The sequence below is a fragment of the Eumetopias jubatus genome, unplaced genomic scaffold (assembly GCF_037043125.1).
Source record: "Eumetopias jubatus isolate StellerSeaLion01/CBP00866 unplaced genomic scaffold, mEumJub1_p1.0 scaffold_17, whole genome shotgun sequence".
Lineage (NCBI taxonomy): Eukaryota > Metazoa > Chordata > Mammalia > Carnivora > Otariidae > Eumetopias > Eumetopias jubatus.
This window is the reverse complement of record NW_028274823.1, coordinates 62,750,989-62,762,361: the sequence shown is the minus strand read 5'-3', so window position 1 is coordinate 62,762,361 and position 11,373 is coordinate 62,750,989. Positions and strand designations below refer to the sequence as shown.

The 11,373-nt window shown below is 35.2% G+C and overlaps 1 pseudogene; it reads left to right on the top strand.

Moving 5' to 3' along the window:
* The first annotated feature begins 9,736 nt into the window (after positions 1 to 9,736).
* Positions 9,737 to 9,812, top strand: LOC114214236 (U4 spliceosomal RNA; annotated as a pseudogene).
* Positions 9,813 to 11,373: the final 1,561 nt, after the last annotated feature.

Here is an 11,373-nt window from a genome sequence, read left to right as displayed (position 1 = left end):
CCGGAGAGCAAACCCGAGCAGATTACTTAGCCCAGACTGGCAAGGGCGGGCAATTCCACCTCCGAAAAGACATTTGGGAACCATGGCAACAGGCCCCTCCCCAAGAAGAACAGCCAGACAAGCCTAAGTTTACTGATCAATGAGAATGACAGAACTCCAGCGCTAGGGGACTACTGCACATAGAACTCATGGTTTTTTTCCCATGATTCTTTAGTCTTTCAAAGTTAATTTCCTTTTTTTTATGTCATTTTTAAAATTTTTCTTTTTCCCTTTTTCAACCAACATCTTATCAATCCCTTTTTAAGAAACATTTTTATTTTTCATTTTTAGAGTCATATTCTATCCCTTCATAGTACTTACCTTTATTTTTGCTATATATATAAGTTGTTCTCTCTTTAAAATTTTGGGATACAGTTTCTTCTAACAGATCAAAATATACCCTAAATCACTAGTGTATGGCTTTGTTCTAGTCTCCTGCCTGATCACATTCTCTCCGTTTTTTTTTTCTTTTTTTTAAAATCCTCTTCTTTCTTTTTTCAAACTTCTTACCTTATCAATTCCTTTTATAAAATCTTTTATAATTTTCATCTTTACAGTCATATTCCATCCCTTCATCGTAACACCCTTATTTTTGTACATATATAAGTTTTTCTTTCTTTAAAATTTTGGGAGGCATTTTCTTCTAACAGACCAACATACACCCAAAATTTAATGTGTGGCACTGATCTATGCACCAGCCTGATCATGTTTGATCATATTCTGTTTTTTTGTATTGTTCTATTTCTGTTTTTATCTTTTTCTTTTTCATTTTTCTTTCTTTCCTTTTCTTTTCCCCTGGGTTCAGGTCTCTTCTGATTTGTTTAGTGTATATTTTTCTGGGGTCATTGTTACCCTGTTAGCATTCTATTCTCTCGTTCGTCTACTCTCTGGACAAAATGACAATATGGAAAAAATCACTTCAACAAAAAGAACAAGAGGCAGTACTGACTGCCAGGAACCTAATCAATATGGACATTAGTAAGATGTCAGAACTAGAGTTCAGAATGATGATTTTAAGGATACTAGCTGGGCTTGAAAAAAAGTATGGAAGATATAAGAGAAACCCTTTCTGGAGAAATAAAAGAAATAAAATCTAAACAAGTTGAAATCAAAAAGGCTATTAATGAGGTGCAATAAAAAATGGAGGTGCTAACTGCTAGGATAAATGAGGCAGAAGAGAGAATAAGTGATATAGAAGACCAAATGATCAAAAATAGAGAAGCTGTGAAAAAGAGAAATAAGCAACGACTGGATCGCGAGGGCAGAATTCGAGACGTAAGCAATACCATAAGATGAAACAACATTAGAATAATTGTGATCCCAGAAGAAGAAGAAAGAGAGAGAGGGGCAGAAAGTATATTGGAGCAAATTATAGCAGAGAACTTACCTAATTTGGGGATGGAAACAGGCATCAATTCCAGGAGGCACAGAGAAGCCCTCTCAAAATCAATAAAAATAAGTCAAACACTGACATTTACTAGTAAAACTTACGAGTCTCAGAGACAAAGAGAAATTCCCGAAAGCAGCTCAGGAGAAGAGATCTGTAACCTACACTGGTAGAAACATTAGATTGGCAACAGACCTATCCACAGAGACCTGGGAGGCCAGAAAGGACAGGCATGATCTATTCAGAGCACTAAATGAGAAAAATATGCAGCCAAGAATACTATATCCAGATAAGCTGTCATTGAAAATAGAAGGAGAGATAAGAAGCTTCCAGGACAAACAAAAACTAAAGGAATTTGCAAATACAAAACCAGCCCTACAAGAAATACTGAAAGGGGTCCTCTAAGCAAAGAGAGAGTCTAAAAGTAACATAGACCAGAAAGGAACACAGACAATATACAGTAATAGTCACCTTACAGGCAATACAATGGCACTAAATTCATATGATTCAATAGTTACCCTGAATGTAAATGGGCTAAATGCCCAATCAAAAGACACAGACTATCAGATTGGATAAAAAAACAAGACCCATCGATATGCTATCTGCTAGAGACTCATTTTAGACCCAAAGACACCCCCAGATTGAAAGTGAGGGGGTGGAAAACCATTTACCATGCCAATGGACACCAAAAGAAAGCTGGGGTGGCAATCCTTATATCAGAAAAATTAAATTTTAAACCAAAGACTATAATAAGAGATGAGGAAATACACTATATCCTACTAAAGGGTCTATCCAATAAGAAGATCTAATAATTGTAAATATCTATGCCCCTAACATGGGAGCAGCCAATTATATAAGCCAATTAATAACAAAAGCAAAGGCACACATCAACAACAATACAATAATAGTGGGGGACTTTAAGACCTCCCCTGACTGAAATGGACAGATCATCTAAGCAAAAGATCAACAAGGAAATAAAGACTTTTTTTTTAAGATTTTATTTATTTACTTGAAAGAGAGAGAATGAGCGATAGAGAGCATGAGAGGGAAGAGGGTCAAAGGGAAAAGGGTCAGAGGGAGAAGCAGAATCCCTGCCGAGCAGGGAGCCTGATGTGGGACTCGATCCTGGGACTCCAGGATCATGACCTGAGATGAAGGCAGTCGCCTAACCAACTGAGCCATCCAGGCGCCCCAGGAAATAAAGACTTTAAATGACACACTGGACCAAATGGACTTCACAGATTTATTCAGAATATTCCATCCCAAAGCAACAGAATACACATTCTTCTCTAGTGCCCATGGAACAAATTCCAGAACAGATCACATCCTAGGTCACAAATTAGGTCTCAACCAGTACCAAAAGATTGGGATCATTCCCTGCATATTTTTAGACCACAATGCATTGAAACTAGAACTCAATCACAAGAGGAAAGTCGGAAATAACTCAAATGCATAGAGGTTAAAGAGCATTCTACTAAAGAATGAATGGGTCAACCAGGAAATTAAAGAAGAATTTAAAAAATTCATGGAAACCAATGAAAATGAAAACACAACTGTTCAAAATCTTTGGGATGCAGCAAAGGCTGCCCTAAGAGGAAAGTATATAGCAGTACAAGCCTTTCTCAAGAATCAAGAAAGGTCTCAAATAAACAACCTAATCTAAACCTAAAGGAGCTGGAGAAAGAACAGCAAATAAAGCTTAAACCCAACAGGAGAAGAGAAATAAAGATCAGAGCAGAAATCAATGACATAGAAACCAAAAGAACAGTAGAACAGATCCGTGAAACTAGGAGCTGGTTCTTTGAACGAATTAACAAGATTGATAAACCCCTGTCCAGACTGATCAAAAAGAAAAGAGAAATGACACAAATAAATGAAATCATGAATGAAAGAGGAGAGATCACAACCAACACCAAAGAATTACAAACAATTATTAGAATATATTATGAGCAACTCTATGCCAGCAAATTAGATAATTTGGAGAAATGGATTCATTCCTAGTGATGTATCAACTACCAAAACTGAACCAGTAAGAAATAGAAAACCTGATCAGACCTATAACAACTAAGGAAATGGAAGCAGTCATCAAAAATCTCCCAAGAAACAAAAGCTCAGGGCCAGATGGCTTCCCAGTGGAAATCTACCAAACATTTAAAGAAGAATTAATACCTATTCTTCAGAAACTGTTCCAAAAAAAGAAATGGAAGGAAAACTTCGAAACTCCTTTTATGAGGCCACCATTACCTTGATCCCAAAGCCAGACAAAGACCCCATCAAAAAGGAGAATTACAGACCAATATCCCTGATGAACATGGATGCAAAAATTCTCAGGAAAATACTAGCCAATAGGATCCAACATTACATTAAAAGGATTATTCACCATGACTAAATGGGATTTATCCCTGGGCTGCAAGGTTTGTTCAACATCTGCAAATTAATCAATGTGATACAATACATTAATAAAAGAAAGAACAAGAACCATATGATCCTCTCAATAGATGCAGAAAAATCATTTGACAAAGTACAGCATACATTCTGGATCAAAACTCTTTAGAGTATAGGGATAGAGAGTACATACCTCAATATCATAAAAGCCATCTATGAAAAACCTACAGCGAATATCATTCTCAATGGGAAAAAAACTGAGAGCTTTCCCCCTAAGGTCAGGAACACGGCAGGGATGTCCACTATCACCACTGCTATTCAAAATAGTATTAGAAGTCCTAGCCACAGCAATCAGACAACAAAAAGAAATCAAACACATCCAAATTGGCAAAGAAGTCAAACTCTCACTCTTTGCAGATATGATACTTTATGTGGAAAACCCAAAAGACCACCCCAAAACTGCTAGAACTCATACAGGAATTCGGTAAAGTGGCAGGATATAAAATCAATGCACAGAAATCAGTGGCATTCCTATACACCAACAACAAGTCAGAAGAAAGAGAAATTAAGGAGTCGATCCCATTTACAATTGCACCTAAAACCATAAGATATCTAGGAATAAATCTAACCAAAGAGGCAAGGAATCTGTACTCAGAAAACTATAAAATACTCATGAATGAAATTGAGGAAGACACAAAGAAATGGAAAAAAGTTCCATGTTCATGGATTGGAAGAATAAATATTGTGAAGATGTCAATGCTACCTAGAGTAATCTACACTTTCAATGCAATCCCTATCAAAATACCATCCACTTTTTTAAAAGAAATGGAGCAAATAATCTGAAAATTTGTATGGAACCAGAAAAGAACCCGAATAGCCAGAGGAATATTGAAAAAGAAAAGCAAAGCTGGTGGCATCACAATTCCAGACTTCCACCTCTATTACAAAGCTGTCATCATCAAGACAGTATGGTACTGGCAGAAAAACAGACACATAGATCAATGGAACAGAATTGAGAGCTCAGAAATAGACCCTCAACTCTATGGTCAACTCATCTTCAACAAAGGAGGGAAGAATGTCCAATGGAAAAAAGACAGTTTCTTCAACAAATGGTGTTGGGAAAATTGGACAGCCACATGCAGAGGAATGAAACTGGACTATTTCCTTACACCACACAGAAAATTAGATTCAAAATGGCTGAAAGACCTAAATGTGAGACAGGAGTCCATCAAAATCCTAGAGGAGAACACAGGCAGCAACCCCTTCGACCTCAACCACAGCAACTTCTTCCTAGAAACATGGCCAAGGGCAAGGGATGCAAGGGCAAAAATGAATTATTGGGACTTCATCAAGATAAAAAGCTTTTGCACAGCAAAGGAAGCAGTCAACAAAACGAAAAGACAACTGACAATGGGAGAAGGTATTTGCAAATGACATATCAGATAAAGGGCTAGTATCCAAAATCTAAAAAGAACTTATCAAACTCAACACCCAAAGAACAAATAATCCAATCAAGAAATGGGCAGAAGACATGAACAGACATTTTTCCAAGAAGACATCCAAATGGTCAACAGACACATGAAAAAGTCCTCCACATTGCTTGGCATCAGGGAAATCCAAATCAAAACCTCAATGAGATACCACCTCACACCAGTCAGAATGGCTAAAATTAACAATTCAGAAAATGATAGATGTTGGCGGGGATGCGGAGAAAGGGGAACACTCCTATACTGTTGGTGGGAATGCAACCTGGTGCAGCCACCCCAGAAAACTGTATGGAGGTTCCTCTCAAAGTTGAAAATAGAGCTACCATATGATCCAGCAATTGCACTACTGGGTATTAACCCCAAAGATACAAATGTAGGGATCCCAAGAGGTACATGCACCCAGATGTTTATAGCAGCAATGTCCACAATAGCCAAACTGTGGAAAGAGCCAAGATGTCCATCGACAGATGAATGGATAAAGAAGAAGTGGTGTGTATATACAATGGAACATTATGCAGCCATCAAAAGAATGAAATCTTGCCATTTGCAATGACGTGGATGGATCTAGAGGGTATTATGCTAAGCGAAATAAGTCAATCAGAGAAAGACATATATCCTATGACCTCACTGATATGAAGAATTCTTAATTTCAGGAAACGAACTGAAGTTTGCTGGAGTGGGGGGTGTGGGAGGGATGGGGTGGCTGGGTGATAGACATTGGGGAGGGTATGTGCTATGGTGAGCACTGTGAATTGTGTAAGATTGTTGAATCACAGACCTGTACCTCTGAAACAAATAACATATTACTTGTTAAAAAAAAAAAAGAAACATAAATGATAGCTAAAGGGACGGATGTAGGTGGAGAAATCGGAGTGGGTGATGAACCCTGAGAGACTATGGAGTCTGAGAAACAAACTGAGGGTTCTAGAGGGGAGAAGCGTGGTGGGATGGCTTAGCCTGATGATGGGTATTAAAGAAGGCATGTACTGCATGGAGCACTGGGTGTTATATGCAATCAATGAATCATGGAACACTACATCAAAAACTAATGATGTAATGTATGGTGATTAACATAACATAATAAAATAAAATAAGTTAATGAAACGATTTATGAGATTTAATGAAATAGTTTATATCATTACCTTATGTTTTCTTATGATATATTTACATTATACTACTTTATAAATTTATATTATATTATATTATATTATATTAATTATATTTTATTATAATTTTTCTCAAGGTGCTAAGGTAATCTACATGAAAGTAAGCTAAACATAGTACAGCTGTTGTCTATGACAAGATGTCAAGGGAAAATAGCGGTCAATTTGACTCAGGTTTTTATCTTTAATTATTCAAAGCCAATGGATTTTTGGTAAAGTTGGTAAATTAAGAAATAGAGACAATATTATATAATGTAAAGTTAAGTGAAGACCACCAGAAATATAAAAATTACAAATATTGAAGGAGCTGCCACTGGGGAGTAAAATTGGAGGTGCTTTATAATGGGATGGAATATCTGATTTGACATATCTATATGTATTACATTTTAAAATTTTTTAAAAAAATTTTATTGAATTATAGTTCACATACAATATTATATTAGTTTCAGGTGTACAGCATTGTGATTTGACAGTTGTTAATATTACTCATTGCTCACTCTGATAGTGTAATAACCATCTGTCATCATACAAAGTTATTACATTATTCACTGTATTCACTATGCTGTAGTTTTCATATCTGTTACTTATTTATTTTATGATTGGAAGTTTGTACTTTTTAATCCCCTCCACCTATTTCACCACCCCTCTCTCCTCAGCAACCAACAGTTTGTTTTCTGTATTTATGAGCCTGTGTCTATTTTGTTTGTTTTGTTTTTTAGATTCCATATATGAATCAAATCATGGTATTTGCCTTTCTCTGTCTGACTTATTTCGCTTAGCATAATACCCTGTAGGTCCATCCACGTTGTCACAAATGGCAAGGTTTTATTCTTTTTTATAGCTGGGTAATATTCCATTGTGTGTGTGTCGTGTCTGTGTGTGTGTGTGCATGTGTCTGTGTGTCTGTGTACATACCACATTTTCTTTATCCATTTATCTATTGATAAATGGATGCTTGGGTCACTTCCATACATTGGCTATTGTAAGTAATGCTGCAATAAACATAGGTATGCATATATCTTTCAAATTATTATTCTTATTTTCTTTGGGTAAATACCCACTACTGGAAATGCTGGATCATAAGATATTTCTATTTTTAATTTTTTAATGAACCTCTCTATTGTTATCCACAGTGTTCACATCAATTTACATTCCCACCAAAAGGGGATGAGGGTTCCCTTTTCCTCCACATCCCCAACAACACTTCATATTTCTTGTCTTTTTTTATTGTTTTTTAATTTTAATTCCAATATAGCTAATATACAGTTTTATATTAGTTTCAGGTGTATAATATCATCATTCAATAATTTTATACATTACTCAGTGCTCATTATAAATGTACTCTCAATCTCCATCACCTATTTCTTCCAAGTCCTACCCACCTCCTCTCTAGTAACCATCTGTTTGTTCTCTATAGTTCAGAGTCTGTTTTCAGTGTGTCCCTTTTTCCCTTTGTTTATTTTGTTTCTTAAATTCCACATACGAGGGGCTCCTGGGTGGCTTAGTAGATTAAGTGTCTGCCTTTGGCTCTGGTCACGATCTCAAGGTCCTTGGGCTCTCTACTCAGTGAGGAGCCTGCTTCTCCCTCTCCCTCTGCTTGCTGCTCCCCCTGCTTGTTATCTCTCTCTCTCTGTGTCAAATAAATATATAAATAAAATCTTTAAAAAAATTCTACATATGAGTGAAATCATGATATTCATCTTTCTCTGACTGATTTCACTTAGCATAATACTCCCTAGCTCCATCCATGTTATTGCAAATGTCAAGATTTCATTCTTTTTTATTGCTGAGTAATATTCTATTATATACATTTATATCATATCTTCTTTACCCAGTTATCTATCAATGGGCACTTGGACTGCTTCCATAATTTGGCTATTGTAAATAATGCTGCTATAAACATATGGGTGCATGTATCCATTTAATCTAATGTTTTTGTATTCTTTGGGTAGAATGACTACTGGGTCATAGGTTAGTTCTATTTTTAATTTTTTGAGGAATTGCCATACTGTTTTTTTTAGTGCCCGCACCAACTTTCATTTCCATCAACAGTGCAAAAGGGAGCCTTTGTCTCCACCTGCTTGCCAACACTTGTTTCTTGTGTTTTTGATTTTAGCCACTCTGACAGGTGTGAGGTGATATCCCATTGAGTTTTGATTTCATTTCCCTAATGATGAGCGATGTTGAGCACATTTTCATTTGTCTATTGGCCATCTGGGTGTCTTCTTTGAAGAAATGTCTGTTCATGTCTTCTGGCCATTTTTTAATTGGGTTATTTGATTTTTGAATGTTGAATTGCACATATTTTGGGTACTAACCCTTTATCATATATATCATTTGCGAATATCTTCTCCCCTTTGGTAGGTTGCCTTTTAGTTTTGTAGATTGTTTCCTTTGTTGTGCAAAAGCTTTTTATTTTGTTTCAATTCCAATAGTTTATGTTTGTTTTGTTTCCCTTGTTTGAAGAGACATCCATAATTGGAGGAAATTTGAGATGGGCTGAGATATTTGATTTGACATCATCTGTATTTATTACTTTTTATATCAGATATATTTAAAACAAAGCTTCCCCAAACAATAAATAATAGTGTTGAAGTTTTTTGTATAGTTTTACATTTCTTAAATCTTTTCCCCCCTCATATTTCCCCAGCCCATTCCTTCCAGCAACAAAAATGTGCAATACAAATCTGTCATAGTATCCTTAGTTAGAAATATTATTATCAACAAAACTTTGAGACATAATTCAAATTTTCAATTATTCTAATTAAAGTAAATACTTAGATTTATTTGAAATGGTTATAATAATATTTCTAGGAAAGAAGAGAATTATTTACCTCAATTACTTTCATAAAGGGTAGTATTTTATTTAAGTACTTGCTAATACTCTCTTCTGAGTAGTTATCTTTTTTGCAAGCACACTTTAACTCAATCGGTTTTAAAAAAAGTGTTATTTTCCAAAAAGGTACTGGAAGATATTCTCAAAGGACTAAGAGTCAACTGAATTTTACTGCACTTCAGTATGGCAAGCTTAATAATAAAAAATTGCTATTAGAGCTAACATAATCAATTATAAAATACATTAAAACAAAACAAAACAAAATACTGAGAAAGACAAAGTTCTCAAATAAACAATTGTTATTAATTGTGAGATACATCAGTATTTATTTAATAGAATATAACAATTAAGAATGTGAATCTTAGAACATGGTATTAAAAAACACAACATATAGAAAATTCTTTTTCTTCACAGACATTTTATAAGAATTCTCACCTCAAGCTTTGCACAGTGGCAGTATCATAGCCAATGAAGTTTATCTGAAGCATGATTATTGCTCATTGAAAGCTAAAAGAGCTCATCTCAATAGAAATACAAAACAGCCACAAATACTACCAAAATATAATTTTAAATTTCCTTGTCACCACCTTTAAAAAAAATAGAAAGAAATGGTGAAATTAATTTTCACAATATATTTTATTTAGCCCAATGTATCCAAAATATTATCATCTCAAAATGAATTCTATGTAAAAAAAATGAGATATTTTTAACTTCTGAAATGCGATTTGGCACTACCCATATTTCAAGTGCTTTATAGCCACATGTGGCTAGTAGCTAACCTATTGAACAGCACAAATATAGATTATTTCCATCATCACAGAATGTACCATGGGACAGTGCTGGTATGAAGAGACAATGGAAATAAGATAGACATTAGTAATAAAATATGAAAAATGGTTCACAAAACACAGGCAACAAACCTAGCCTTGGCTGATAGGGATTATTCCTAGAAGTGACATACCTGCATTCTCTATACATGGTAATATACACAGGAAACCACTGATTAATTTGGGGTTTTGATATTTATGTTCATTGATATAGAAATTTTTCCATCAAATGATTATTGATAATGACAATTTATATATAGGAATCTAATATCCTAAGAAAGTAATATATGAACAAAACTTATGTCAATCCTTCAAAGATGGTTTCATTCAAAATATGTAGAGAAAATTGGTTCTGATAAATCTCTGGTTTATCCATAGTATCAGTCTGATACATTGTGTCAAAATTAGTATAATATTTGGGATGTTTCTGGTACTAAATGTTTGTGAATATAGGTGTGCATGTGTGTGTATTTAAGCTCTAACAAATAGATTCCAGAAACCAGTCATAGAAATAAAAATAGAGTGAGGCTTGAAAATAACCTGATTATTGTGATTCTTATAGAACATAAAACCAAACAACACTGGCTAAACTGGTTTCTACAGTGTATTTATTTATTTATTATTTTTAATTTGTTTAAATTCAATTAACACAGTGTCTTTTTTATTGTTATGTTAATCACCATACATTACATCATTAGTTTTGGATGTTGTGTTTCATAATTCATTGTTTGTGCATAACACCCGTGCTCCACAGAATGTGCCCTTTCTAATACCCATCACCAGGCTAACCCATCCCCCCACGCTCCTCTACTCTAGAACCCTCAGTTTGTTTTTCAGAGTCCATCGTCTCTCATGGTTCATCTCCCCCTCTGACTTACTCCCATTCTTTCTTCCACTCCTGCTATCTCTTCTTTTTCTTTTTTCTTAACATGTTGCATTATTTGTTTCAGAAGTACAGGTCTGTGATTCAACAGTCTTGCACAATTCACAGCGCTCAGCATAGCACATACCCTACCCAATGTCTATCACCCAGCCAGCCCATCCCTCCCACCCCCCACCACTCCAGCAACACTCAGTTTGTTTCCTGAGATTAAGAATTCTCATATCAGTGAGGTCATATCATATGTGTCTTTCTCTGATTGACTTATTTCACTCAGCATAACACCCTCCAGTTCCATCCACGTCGTTGCAAATGGCAAGATCTCATTCCTTTTGATGGCTGCATAATATTCCATTCTGTATATATACC